We start from the raw sequence: 15261 nt of genomic DNA, 5'->3' as shown, positions 1-15261 counted from the left end.
AGCTGTTGTTCACCCTGCAACCTGGCTTTGTCGATCAGTCTGGGTTTACACTGTGAGAAGGATGGCCTGTGCATAACCTATAGACCTCACATACCGCTAGCATACGATGCATTAGGAACATGAGTGCCTCACTAACCTCCATAGTTTAGTTTTGTTGTGATGTACAATTAAAATATAAATATGAATCAAAATTGTGCTTGTGATTTATTGTATCATCGTCAGATTTTACCGTCTTAAAATGTATCATATTAAAATAAAGTTAAACTGAAATAAAATAATGAGTATACAGTTATACAGTTTTCTTGTGTGCTGTTAGGTTTCTATATTTTATACTGGGATTTCTCTGAACTTCCATTTCAATACTTTTAGAAGTCTGAAATTGCTATATTTTAATTTAATGAGTTTTAAAATGTCAACTTTCCAAATGAAGAACCGTAATGAAAGCCTAACTTTGATCTGTCCTATTCCTTTATTGTGGTGCTTTTAGAGTTTCCCTGGATCATTTCTCACTAAATCAGAAGTAGGCGTGTGTGTGTGTTTGTGTGTGTGTTTCTGTGTGTGTGTGTGTAGGCATGCGTGTGTGTGTGACTAACTGTAAAGCCCTCCGTCAGCCAACATATCTTCCTTCTGTAGATGCCAGCTGCCGCTTCACAGAGATAAAACTATATCAAAGCATGTAAAGACATTTCAGACTCTTTCTACAACAACATAATGATCAATAGTTTTCATGGTAATAGTCAATTAATCATAACAGAGAGATAATGTACTTTCAACGCATGTAAAAGCAATTCAGACGCTTTCTATATATAACAACATACAGTATAATTTGTATGGGTTTTGTTGTCATATACAAAATAATATCCCATAGTCTTACACCTGTTTTATTACTGAATACCATGGTGTTAGATGTTTTCTTATAGAGTTTTAACTGTCCTATACTGTACACTATGTGTCTGTTGAGTGAAAGGGAAAGTCTGAAAGTTAGTATGACACGGTGAAGAAAATGTAGATTACTATTTCATACTTTAACTACAGTAATGAACTGCAATAGCTTTACAAATAATTTCTCTAGATCTGAAGAAAATGTGTCTTCATAAAATCAGCAATATTTGTTTAGATCAGGGATGGGCAACTGGCGGCCCTGTGGGGGAGGGAGTTTGTGTGTGTGTGTTTGGGAGGGGGAAACAGCAGATATAGAAGACATTTTGTAATGATCGACAACATTTTTTATCTGTTCGACAGAGGTGGATTTTTATTTCGTGAAACTGTCTTAATTGTGACAAATGATGATGGAAACAGTGTTTTTCGAATAAATGATGGTAAATATAAAGCTCCACTTCAAATGTAATTCTAAATGCCTGCTGCATCCAAAATACTATGAAAATTATGTTTCTTTGCAAGACAAGGATTGTCCTGACTTTCAAGAATGCCTGAATTGCTTCGCCTTGCTTTTCTGGTTGACTTGCAAGTTTCACCATCTAATTATTTCAGATCTACAGGAGTGCAAGTTTCACCATGACACGGACCTTGGCGATACGTTGGCTACCTGAGACATGAAACAGACAGGTGGGAGAGTATACAGGCTGTCGCCTATTTATTAATGCGCAATTTGCCTAAATGGGTAATGGAAACACTTCAACCACTACATTTGCGAAAACTTGTTTTCTTTTAGGTGTGACGTCATGACGTCCAGCTGTTTTTATCGACACAAGATATACTGAACAAAAATATAAATGCAAAATGTAAAGTGTTGGTCCCATGTTTCATGAGCTGAAATAAAATAATTTTTCCATACACACAAAAAGCTTATTTCTCTCAAATGTGTGCACAAATTTGTTTACATCCCTGTTAGTGAGCATTTCTCATTTTCCAAGATACTCCATCCACCTGACAGGTGTGGCATATCAAGAAGTTGATTAAACAGCATGATCATTACACAGGTGCACTTTGTGCTGGGGACAATAAAAGGCCACTCTAAAATGTGCAGTTTTGTCACACAACACAATACAACAGATGTCTCAAGTTTTGAAGGAGAATGGAATTGGCATGCTGACTGCAGGAATGTCCACCAGAGCTCTTGCCAGATAATTAAATGTTAATTTACCATAAGCCGCCTCCAACGTCATTTTAGATAATTTGGCAGTATGTCCAACCAACCTCACAACCGCAAACCACGTGTGCACGCCAGCCCAGGACCTCCACATCCGGCTTCTTCACCTGCGGGATGGTCTGAGACCAACCACCCGGACAGCTGATGAAACTGTGGGATTGCACAACCGAAGAATTCCTGCACAAACTGTCAGAAACTGTCTCAGGGAAGCTGCCTGCTCGTCATCCTCACCAGGGTCATGACCTGACTGCATTTCGGCGTCGTAACCAACTTTAATGGGCAAATGCTCACCTTCAATGGCCACTGGCACACTGGAGAAGTGTGCTCTTCACGGATGAATCCTGGTTTCAACTGTACCGGGCAGATGGCAGACAGTGTGTATGGCGTCGTGTTGGCGAGAGGTTTGCTGATATCAACGTTGTGAACAGTGCCCCATGGTGGCGGTGAGCATAAGCTACGGACAATGAACACAATTGCATATTGGCAGTTTGAATGCACAGAAATACCTGATGAGATCCTGAGGCCCATTGTCGTGCCATTCATCCGCCGCCATCACCTCGTGTTTTAGCATGATAATGCATGGCCCCATGTCGCAAGGATCTGTACACAATTCCTGAAAGCTGAAAATGTCCCAGTTCTTCCATGGTCTGCATACTCACCAGCCATGTCACCCATTGAGCATGTTTTGGATACTCTGGACCTACATGTACGACAGCGTGTTCCAGTTCCCGCCAATATCCAGCAACTTCGCACAGCCATTCACTGGTTTTCTGATCCACTCCCCTACCTTTTTTAAAAGATATCTGTGACCAACATATGCATATCTATCTGTATTTCCAGTCATGTGAAATCCATAAATTAAGGCCTAATTAATGCATTTAAATTGACTGATTCCTTATATGAACTGTAACTCAGTAAAATCTTTGAAATAGTTGCATGTTGCGTTTATATTTTTGTTCATTGTATTTAAATGGAAACGTACCGTAGCAGACAATCTTCTATTTTCTATGCAAACTTTATAAATGTCGAGGGCCCCCAAATGGGGCCCCCAAATGTCTAGGGCCGGCTCTGACTGCATGAGTGGGTATGGATGAGGGTTCGCAGATCCGCGAGCCACTGCGGCCCCTCATGATGAGTTCAGATTTCTTGTGGCCCCCACCCCAAACAAAGTTGCCCATCCCTGGTTTAGATAGTGTAGTTATGTTGTATACATATTTATAGAAGCATTAAATTAGTGTGTATCTATGTGAGACCTGACTCCAGTCTGTGACTCAGACTCTCTTCACCACTATCAGGAATAAACTATTCCATGCTGTGTACATCACACTGTCAACCCTTCTTAAAAGTCAATTGGTTTCTAACAAACACAAAATCCACTGGCACTCCCAGCCCCCCCACCTCACATGTTGTTCTAATATTAGCTATATTTTTGAAAAGTGAAGCTGACATGTCATGGTTTAATGGTTTCCTCTCCTTCACTTCTTAAGGTCTTCAGGCTCTCTGGCCAACTTTCTAACTGCTATTTCATTCTGCCAATGGCTTTGTACTGAGCAAATGCCCGCATAGATCTAAATGTATGACTAATGATCTTTAAATGTATGATTCATTCATCCAGCTGTTTTCTTCCTGCCACAGAATTTAACAAATGTATTTCTCCTAAATGTGTTGCACGCATTCCCTGCATTTGTGATCAAGTCCAATGATTAATATGTTCCAATATGTCTCGCTGCCACTGCGGTTCAATGGGGGCTGGTGACTATTCAGTGCCTATATTGTACATACCAGACCATGTACTCTGAGACTGGATCCCAAATTAATAACGTTGGGGCGTCATGCCCATAGGAACTGAATGGGTCACATGTCCATTCAATTTCAACCCTAAAGTGTATCCCAGCCTGAGGTTTACATTAACCACTCTAGGGATGTAGGCAACTGTATGGACACACTGCCCTCTGCTGGTCTGGTGTGATATTACACACTGAGGTCCAGACAATACAGGTGTGGGATCTTATTTTGATCACCCTGTTGCAGGAGAACTTTCCTACAATGCAGGACATTTTTAACTTGTAGTGTATTTGAGGTTTAAAAAGGCTTCTGAAGATGGTAATTTACACTTCGACTTGATTTTCCCTTCCAAAAAATTGATCAACCCCTACACAAATGTCCATCAATTATAATCCACATTATAATTCACATTTCCGGTTGATGCAGGAACATTTTCCTGCTGTATCAAACTGGCTCAAGTGAAGATCCTATATCTGTACAGTAACATCAGCTGGAGAGTATAAGGTCTGACTCTGAACCCCGTCCATGGTCCTATAGGCTGATCCTTAAATCAGGGGTGACTAACTGGGTCAACTGTGTATGCAGGCTTTTGCTCCAGCCCTGCTCAAACACACCTGATTCACCTAACAGGGTCCTGAGGAGCAGCTGATTAGTACAAGAGGTCAAGAACAAAAGCATTGCTTGGTTCACCCTCAAAACATCACAGAGTTTTGGACCCAAAACCTAGAATCCCTTTGGTTTACATGAGGTGTTTCAATCAGCCTGTTTTAAACAACACACCAGTCGAGGCTAAGCGTTTAATTCTGCCCGTAAATCACAGGCCCACATTCTGGGCCACATGTTCACACACACGCACACACACACACACAAATACACATACACATGCACATGTTTAGTCCTGGTTGTTCTCTAATCAGGGAGTCACAGTTTCTGATTTCCCCCAGAACTCCGATCCTGTTGGAGGATGAACTGTAAACAGTAAACAGAACTGTACACACATACAAACACACACAGAGTCCTGTCTGCCATGCTCGCGTTGTGGTGTGGGTCGTAAATTCAGTATGTACCACTCCTTTAAAAAAGCCACAATCAAACGGGCCTGAATGCCGCAATTTCTTAGCTAATGGGCCATGTCACAACACTGAGCCATGTTTACATGGAGCCAGACTGGCTTCTTCACAGAGATGATTAATCCCAAACACTGTAGGCCTAAATAACGGAAAACCTTAAATGTTAGATAGCTACACTCTCTCTACTTCCCTCTATTACAAGTGTACATTAGTAATACAGACATGAACACACACATAGGAACACACACACACACACACATGCATGCACACTCTCTGAAACACACACACTTTTTCTTTCACACACACACACACAAAACACAGACCCTGTCGAGGGTGTTTATCTGACAGAATTAGTTTGATTTAAGAGGATATAATCCTATTTATTGTGAAGATGATGATGATGATGATGATGATGATGAAGGGTACATAGTCAATCTGCCTGTCATAAACACTGGGATAAACAGATGTGTATAAACCACCATGTGTGGTAGTCTGACAGAGTGCAGAGCCTGGCTCTGTTCTCTCAGTTCTGTCTGGAGGACAACACAATACGTCAATGCGTTAACTGTGTTCATGTAAATATACTGGGGTCCTATTTTCATTATGAGTGTAGTGATTGAGGGGGCAGAACCAGCACAGCCTGAGAGGGACTTGAACCAGTGACCCTTGTGCCATGAAGGTCAACACCTCTTCAACGACTTTCTATCCTGCCCAGTCATACAGCAATGAGAAAGAAGAGACAGACAGACAGACAGACAGACAGACAGACAGACAGACAGACAGACAGACAGACAGACAGACAGACAGACAGACAGACAGACAGACAGACAGACAGACAGACAGACAGACAGACAGACAGACAGAACCGGCTGAGAAAGAGGAGAGAGAGAGAGAGAGACTGCATCGCTGGCCTTTACAACATTATATAACTCTCATGGTGAGAGTCTAAACAACAATCCGATTAAATCTGACTGAAGGAATGAGATTATTTGGCGGGCTGTGATAGGAGGAAAGACCACTTTCACTAGTCCCATAGTCTCTGACCTTCATAAGCTGGCCTCCATATAAAACAGAGTGGAAGAATATAAATCTTGCTGTCACTCACAGTCCAAACCCTCAATCCAGCCTGTATAGTGCCAAGCACTGCCTCTTTCTAAAGTCAGGATCCTAAGGCAAGCTGAAGACATATGGATCTAGAGGTTGACCACAGCCGGATCATCCACATGCAATCAGAGCTCTCTAATTGAAGACAAGGCTAACGTGTCATGTACGGCAGTCATGAAGCTGAAGGATTAAAGATACGGCTGCTCCCTCTCTCTGGGTGGAAAGTTCAGTACGCAGGCATTTCTCCTTCACTAAGAAAGATGTGTTATTTATGGCCAGATGATGCCCTGTGGATGACCCACCTAAGGATATCACACACACCCACACGTGGATACACACACACACAGTCATATGCAGAGATCACTGGTATTCCACAGGGCCTCAGACGACTGACCAATGACTGACCAACATACCTATTATAGCCTGGAACAGGCTCAGCCCGACACACACTAATACAGCCAACGCTAACACAGGTTTGCAATTGGCTACGGTGGCTTATGTCTCCTACCTCATGATTGGCTGTTCAGGAACCCATCCCCAACCCAGTGCTGATGGGTCCAGGCCGGGCCCCAGAATGTCGGTACCGCCGGGCTGACCGGGCCGACCGCAGACTTCTGGTCGTGTGAGCCACACAGTAAATCCAGAGCCCCCACATTAGTTCATGTCTACATCACACAAATGATTTTGTCAGCATACTGTTTGGGTGAAGCTAGCCGCATGCCATCTAAACCACAAAGATTATGTCATTTCCTGCTTTTAGGAGGGCAGATATTGCTGTGGGATGCTGGAGAGGGGCTGAAGGGAGGCTGGTTCAGGGTGCAGGGTGGAGAGTGGTGGAGGGTGGAGAGAGGAGGGCTGAGGGTGGTGGAGTTGGCCCCAAAACATTCTAATTAAAGATGTTAGGAAAGAAAAGAGGCCCCTGGAATGGCATGGAGCCTCTATCTTCCATCTAGGGGCCTACCGGCACGAGACGAGAGCTTTTCCAACATGACTCACCACCACCTTACCACAAACTGAGAGGCAGCAACGTCTGAGCATGCTGAGGATGGGAGGAAGGGGAAGAGGGAGGGAAGGAGGGACAGAGAGAAAGAGAAAGAGAGAGAGAAAGAGAGGTATGTGTGGCGTGTGATTTGGTGCAGGAGGGCAAATCACAGAATAAAGGTTTATTCTGTATATATGTCGATACAAAGTACAAGGAGCTCCACCGAGCTCATATAACCTCCACAATAAGCAATCACACACAAAGACAAGCGGGCAGAGGGAACACTTATACAGGTACTGATGAGGGGAATTGAAACCAGGTGTGTGTAATAAAAAAGACAAAACAAATGGAATGATGAGATGAGGAGCGGCAGTGGCTAGAAAGCCTGTGACGACGAACGACGAAGCCTGCCCAAACAAGGAGAGAAGGCAGCTTCGGAGGAAGCCGTGACAGTACCACTTGACGCGCAGCTCCAGCAGCATGCCGACACCGGCCTCGGGGACGGCCAGGAGGACGCGGAGCAGGGCGAGCCGGATGGCGACGGTGGAAATCCCACAACAGGGAGGGATCGAGGATATCCCTCACCGGGACCCAACACCGCTCCTCCGGACCGTACACCTCCCACTCCACGAGGTACTGAAGGCCCCCTACCCGACACCTCGAATCCAGGATGGAACGGACAGAGTACGCCGGGGCCCCCTCGATGTCCAGAGGGGGTGGAGGGACCTCCCGCACCTCAGACTCCTGGAGCGGACCAGCCACCACCGGTCTGAGGAGAGACACATGAAACGAGGGGTTAACACGGTAATCTGGAGGGAGTAGTAACCTATAGGTAACCTCATTGATTCTCCTCAGGACTTTGAACGGCCCCACAAACCGGGGCTCAACTTCCGGCAGGGCAGGCGGAGGGGCAGATTCCGGGTCGAGAGCCAGACCCGATCACCCGGTACAAAAACCGGGGCCTCACTGCGGTGGCGGTCAGCGTTGGCCTTCTGGTGACGCACGGCGCGCTGGAGGTGAACGTGAGCAGCATTCCACGTCTCCTCCGCGCGCCAAAACCAGTCATCAACCGCAGGAGCTTCGGTCTGGCTCGGATGCCACGGTGCCAGAACCGGCTGATAATCTAAGACACATTGAAAGGGAGTTAGGTTAGTGGAGGAGTGGTGAAGAGAGTTCTGGGCATATTCGGCCCATGGCAAGAACACCGACCACTCCCCCGGCCGGTCCTGGCAGTAGGACCGCAGGAACCTACCCACATCTTGAATCACCCGTTCCACCTGCCCATTAGACTCAGGGTGAAACCCAGAGGTCAGGCTGACCGAGACCCCCAGACGTTCCATGAACGCCTTCCAGACCCTGGATGTGAACTGGGGACCCCGGTCAGACACTATGTCCTCTGGCACCCCATAGTGCCGGAAGACGTGAGTAAACAGGGCCTCCACCGTCTGCAGGGCTGTGGGGAGACTGGGCAGAGGAAAGAGGCGGCAGGCTTTTGAAAAGCGGTCCACAACAACCAGGATGGTGGTGTTACCCTGAGAGAGGGGAAGATCAGTTAGAAAGTCAATACACAGGTGGGACCATGGCCGTTGTGGAACTGGTAAGGGCTGTAACTTACCCGCTGGGAGGTGCCTAGGTGCATTACTCTGGGCGCACACCGAGCAGGAGGAGACATACACCCTCACGTCCTTTGCCAAGGTAGGCCACCAGTACTTTACGGTCAGGCAGCGCACTGTACGACCGATACCTGGGTGACCAGAGGAGGGAGACGTGTGGGCCCAACAGATCAGACAGTCACGGACAAGAGACTGCAGCCCAACTGGACAGTGAGGTGGAGATGGCTCTGTGCGTACCGCCCGCTCTATGTCCGCGTCCATCGCCCATACTACCGGCGCCACAATGCAGGAGGCCGGGAGTATGGGGGTGTTGTCTATGGGCCTCTCCTCTGTGTCGTACAGTCGTGACAGCGTGTCTGCCTTCACATTCTTCGTACCCGGGATGTATGACAGAGTAAACTCAAACCGGGTGAAGAATAGGGCCCACCTGGCCTGGCGAGGGTTCAGCCTCCTCGCTGCCCGGATGTACTCCAGGTTATGGTGGTCCGTCCAGACGAGGAAAGGGTGTTTTGCCCCCTCGAGCCAGTGCCTCCACACTGTCAGGACTCTGACTACAGCCAACAGCTCCCGATCACCAACGTCGTAGTTCTGCTCCGCCGGGCTGAGCTTCTTGGAGAAGAAGGCACAGGGGCGGAGCTTGGGTGGAGTGCCCGAGCGTTGAGACAGGACAGCGCCTATCCCTACCTTGGACGCATCCACCTCCACTACGAATAGTAGTGATGGATCGGGGTGGGCCAGTACCGGGGCTGAGGTGAACAGAACCCTCAGGTTACTGAAGGCCCTGTCAGCCTCAGCAGACCAGCGGAGCCGGGACGGCCCACCCTTCAACAGAGATGGGATGGGAGCTGCGACCTTGCCAAAGCCCCGGATAAACCTCCGATACTAGTTGGCAAAGCCAATAAAGCGCTGCACCTCCTTTACCGTGGTTGGAGTCGGCCAATTACGCATGGCTGAAATGCGATCTCCCTCCATCTCCACACCTGAGGTGGTAATGCGGTATCCGATTAAGGAGACGGACTGCAGGAAAAACAAACACTTCTCTGCCTTGCCATATATAGGTCATTTTCCAACAGTCGGCCCAGCACTTTGCGAACCAGGGACACATGCTCAGCGCGCGTAGCGGAATACACCAGAATGTCATCGATGTAGACCACTACACCATGACCAAGCATATCCCGAAACACCTCGTTCACAAAGGACTGGAAAATGGATGGAGCATTCATCAAACCGTACGGCATCACCAGGTATTCGTAATGCCCCGTGGTTGTGCTGAATGCGGTCTTCCATTCGTCCCCCTCTCGGACACGCACCAGGTTATACGCACTCCGGAGATCTAATTTTGTAAAAAAGCGCACCCCATGCATTGACTCGATCACAGATGGGATGAGGGGCAGAGGATAACTATAACGTATTGTCCCCTTGTTCAATGCTCGGTAATCAATGTACGGGCGCAGACCTCCGTCTTTCTTCTTCACAAAAAAGAAACTCAAGGAGGCGGGCGAAGTGGAAGGACGTATGAACCCCTGGCGCAGGGACTCGGAGACATATGTCTCCATCGCCTCCGTTTCAGCCTGCAACAGGGGATATACATGACTCCTGGGAGGCACAGCGTCTACTCATAGGTTTATTGGGTGAAACGGGCAAGCCACTCCCAGGACGTCCTCTAGCAGCCAGCAGGTTGGCCATGTCCACCAGCTGGTCCAAGGTTAACATGGCATCCTGGCAGGCTAGCTCCCTTTGGACATCCTCTCGCAGGTTGCACCGGAATCCGTCATTCAGGGCCCGCTCGTTCCACCTGGATCCAGCTACTAGGGTCCGAAACTCCAGGGCGAAATCCTGCGCGGTCCTCGTCCCCTGCCTCAGTTGGACCAGACGTCCCGTCAAACTCCCTCAGTCGGGATAGATGAATCCCTCAGGGTGATGGAGTGTGGGTGGCCGGATCCGGTCGCTCAGCTGGTCCCGACGGGTCGTGTCCTCTCCTCTCCAGGCGTTGGACAACCTGGAGAACCCGATCCATCACTTCTCCCAAGCTGGCTAGCATCCTGGAATGCTTGTGGATCCGTGCCACGACTCCAGGCATGGGCTCTTCTCCTGCTGACTCCATGACGGGTGTGTGATTCTGTGGCGTGTGATTTGGACGGAGTCAGGCGCAGGAGGGTAAATCACAGAATAAAGGTTTATTCCGTATATATGTCGATACAAAGTACAAGGAGCTCCACCGAGCTCATATAACCTCCACAATAAACAATCACACACAAAGACAAGCGGGCAGAGGGAACACTTATACAGGTACTGATGAGGGGAATTGAAACCAGGTGTGTGTAATAAACAAGACAAAACAAATGGAATGATGAGATGAGGAGCGGCAGTGGCTAGAAGGCCGGTGACGACGAATGCCGAAGCCTGCCCGAACAAGGAGAGGAGGCAGCTTCGGAGGAAGTCGTGACAGTATGAGGGGATATGACTTACAGTTTGGTCTATAACCATGGTGAGAAAGCTGCTCTACACCTTTCACTCTACTCTTCTCTCTGTGTTGATCTGTTTATAGACCATTGGTTTGTGATGGAAGTCATATAGGAGTATGTGGATTTATGACATACGCCTAAAGATGTAGGATCTTAATTTGAGCCAGCTGCTACAGCAGGAAAAATTATCCTGCAGCAACAAGAAATGTGAATTATTATTTGGATTATAATGAATGGACATTTTTGTAGTGGTTGATACATTGTTTGTAAACAAAAATCAAGTGTGAAATTTCTAAGTGGAAATTGCAAACTTCAGAAGCCTTTGTAAACCTCAAATACACTGGAAGGTTCTCCTGCAACAGGGTGATCAGATTAAGATCCTACATCTGTACATGGTATTTCAAACCCTGGGATATTCCATGTCTGATGACTAGAGAGTGTAGGTCATTCAGCACAATGCTATGCTACAGTAGAGTTACAGACAGATTTACACACTGCAAATCAATTTTTACAGATATCGTGCTGACAGGGTTTTGACGATGACAGAGTCTCTGGCACCATGTTTTCCATCTCAAAGAAAACTCATGTTGTCACGGATAGCAAGGAAATTAGGAAACATTTGGTTTCAATTTTTTTCCACTTAGAGTGGATGTGTTTGTGTTGACAAAGGCTGCAGCAAAATCACCACATGGATCATTCAGGGTCTATTCTGCTCTCTTGTGACCTGTCAGCATAGAAATTAGAACACATTCTAGAGCTGTGTAGGTTTATGACATCAGCCACTCTAGTATAGTTTCTCTGGCCAGCCAAGGACCCATCTCACAGTGCAGTAACCTAAACTTGTCACCATGTTGGAGGTTTATATCCTGGGATGTCTCAATTACATAACTCAAACAACCTGTACCTGCTGGAAGTGGAAATGGCTGCAAATCTGATGTGGGGGTTTTTATGCTCCCCATAAAAGACTTTCACACAAATAAGTACAGTAAATTGCCATGGCTCTAGTTAGATATAAAAGGTGACCAGTGGTGTAAAGTACTTAAGTAAAAATACTTAAAGTACTACTTAAGTAGTTTTTGGGGTATCTGTACTTGACTTTACTATTTATATTTTTGACAACTTTTAATTTTAATCCACTACATTCCTGAAGAAAATAATGTACTTTTTATTCCATACATTTTCCCCAAAAGTACTCGTTACATTTTGAATGCTTAGCAGGACAGGAAATGGTCCAATTCACACACTTTTCAAGAGAACATCCCTGGTCATCCCTACTGCCTCTGATCTGGCGGACTCACTAAACACAAATGCTTAGTTTGTTAATTATGTCTGAGTGTTGGAGTGTGGCTATCAGTACATTTTAAAAACAAGAAAATCGTGCCATCTGGTTTGCGTAGTACAAGGAATTTGAAATTATTTATACGTTTACTTTTACTTTTGATACTTAAGTATATTTTAGCATTTACATTTACTTTTTATACTTAAGTATATTTAAAACCAAATACTTTTAGACTTTTACTCAAGTAGTATTTTACTGGGTGACTTTCACTTTTACTTGAATCATTTTCTATTAAGGTATCTTTACATTTACTCAAGTATGACAATTGGGGACTTTTTCCACCACTGAAGGTGACGATAATACACAAATGCTGAGGTGTGTGGAGCAGTACATTGAGGAAAACAAGGTTATTCTCCCCCGAGATCAAGGAGATTACAGCAAAACGAATGTACAACAAGCCAAATTATGCTGTGCAGTGTTCTGAAAGAGGCCATCAATATTTTCCCGCAGAACATTTCACCCCTTCATTCCCACTCTAAATATCAGTTCACATCAATAACTAACAATACAGAGAGTAAACACGCTGCATTTTCATTGGCTGACAGGGGTGCGGTATAGAGGGGAAATTGCCGTGGTAATTAGTGATTGGCCCATTTCACTTCATTCATTTTGGGTTGCATATTTTGAGAAAGCAAAGAACAGAACTGGCATTGGCATAATATTTCCTTCTCCCTTGTGGCTAAAGGCCTATTTTTGTTTCTTTTCTAACCGGAAAGACCAAAACCACCACAGTGTTGTGATGTGGAAGGGCAGGTTTGATGCTTATTCTGTCCACAGCTCTGTGGTCTTACTGTAGACACTAGCCCTGAGATGTGTGAGACCCTTCCTTGACCCTGACCTCTCACCCCTAACCACAAACTAGAGTTTTGTTCAAACCAAAAACAAGCCTTTCTTATTGGACAAGTTCAGGTAGTACCGTAATGGCTAATGAACACCCCACATGTGACTCCACACTGCGGAAAGATTGCAGCTTAGTAAAAGCCCTCCTCTCTGTCCTCACCAAGCAGTTGACATACGGTTAGAATTACTGCCACACACCACCAGGTGACACTGTCCTCTCATAATTCAGATTTAGTATTTTATTAGGATCACAATTAGCTGTTGCCAAAGTAGCAGCTACTCTTCCTGGGATCCAAACATAGACAAAGCATTACATCAAACAAAACATTGTGCATTATACACATTTACATTGCTCCATTATTACATTACAATATTACAGTATTATATGACATTACTAAGAATAATGTGTGGGTGTGTGTGTAGAGTGGGTGTTTTAGAGTGGGTGTTTTAGAGTGTGTGTGCGTCTTCACAGTCTGCATTGTGCCGTGAAATAGAGGTTTCCATGAGTAAAATTGAGGTTGTATAGAGTAATATTGAGGTTTTCATGAGCCTGACAGAAGCAGTCAAATATAATGAGTGTGTTTCCCAAAAAATCCAGAAAGCTGGGGAAACGATTTTTTACCTGTTTTAGTCCATTCATGATGCATTGCATACCTCTCACAGCAAAAACCTTGGTGCTGCTCCACAAAACAACAGTCTCAACGACAACAGTGAAGAGGCGACTCCGGGATGCTGACCTTCTAGGCAGAGTTGCAAAGAAAAAGCCATATCTCAGACTGCCCATCTTAATCTTTTCTTTTTATTGGCCAGTCTGAGATATGGATTTTTCTCTGTAACTCTGCCTAGAAGGTCAGCATCCCGGAGTCGTCTCTTCACTGTTGACGTTGAGACTGGTGTTTTGCGGGTACTATTTAATGAAGCTGCCAGTTGAGGACCTGTGAGGTGCCTGTTTCTCAAACTAGACACTCTAATGTATTTGTCCTCTTGCTCAGTTGTGCACCTGGGCCTCCCACTCCTCTTTCTATTCTGGTTAGAGCCAGTTTGCGCTTTTCTGTGAAGGGAGTACTACACAGCGTTGTACGAGATCTTCAGATTCTTGGCAATTTCTCGCATGGAATAGCCTTCATTTCTCAGAACAAGAATAGACTGACGAGTTTCAGAAGAAAGTTCTTTGTTTCTGGCCATTTTGAGCCTGTAATCGAACCCACAATTGCTGATGCTCCAGATACTCAACTAGTCTCAAGGCCAGTTTTATTGCTTCTTTAATCAGCACAACAGTTTTCAGCTGTGCTAACATAATTGCAAAAGGGTTTTCTAATGATCAATTAGCCTTTTAAAATGATAAACTTGGATTAGCAAACACAACGTGCCATTAACAATGTCTACACTGTATTTCTGATCAATTTGATGTTATTTTAATGGACAAAAAAATAGCTTTTCTTTCGAAAACAAGGAAATTTCTAAGTGACCCCAAACTTTTGAACGGTAGTGTATGTGAGGACATAATCATAATATGCCGATTTGCAAAAACAATCTATTTGCATGTAATCCTTTGGAGTTTGGACTGGAAATGCATATGGGGGCAGAACTTCAGAACCATACTGTCACTGTCACGCCCTGGCTCTGGGGACTATGTTATGTTGAGCCAGGGTGTGTAAGTCTATGTTTTGTATATCTAGGTTGGCCTGAGTGACTCCCAATCAGAGGCAACGAGTGTCAGCTGGTTGTCTCTGATTGGGAGCCATATTTAACTATCGGTCTTTTCACTTTGTGTTGTGGTTTCTTGTTCCTTTTGGTTTGTGTGTATCGAAGGACTTCACGTTTCGTTCGTTGTTTTGATCGGGTGATCTGTTTAATAAATAATATGTACGCATTCAACGCTGCGCATTGGTCCTCCTCCTTAAGCGAACGTGACAGTCACGATCGTCGGATATAGAGGACCAAGGCGCAGCA

Source organism: Coregonus clupeaformis, chromosome 8 (genome assembly GCF_020615455.1).
Source record: "Coregonus clupeaformis isolate EN_2021a chromosome 8, ASM2061545v1, whole genome shotgun sequence".
Classification (NCBI taxonomy): Eukaryota; Metazoa; Chordata; class Actinopteri; order Salmoniformes; family Salmonidae; genus Coregonus; species Coregonus clupeaformis.
This window is presented reverse-complemented; position numbering follows the sequence as displayed.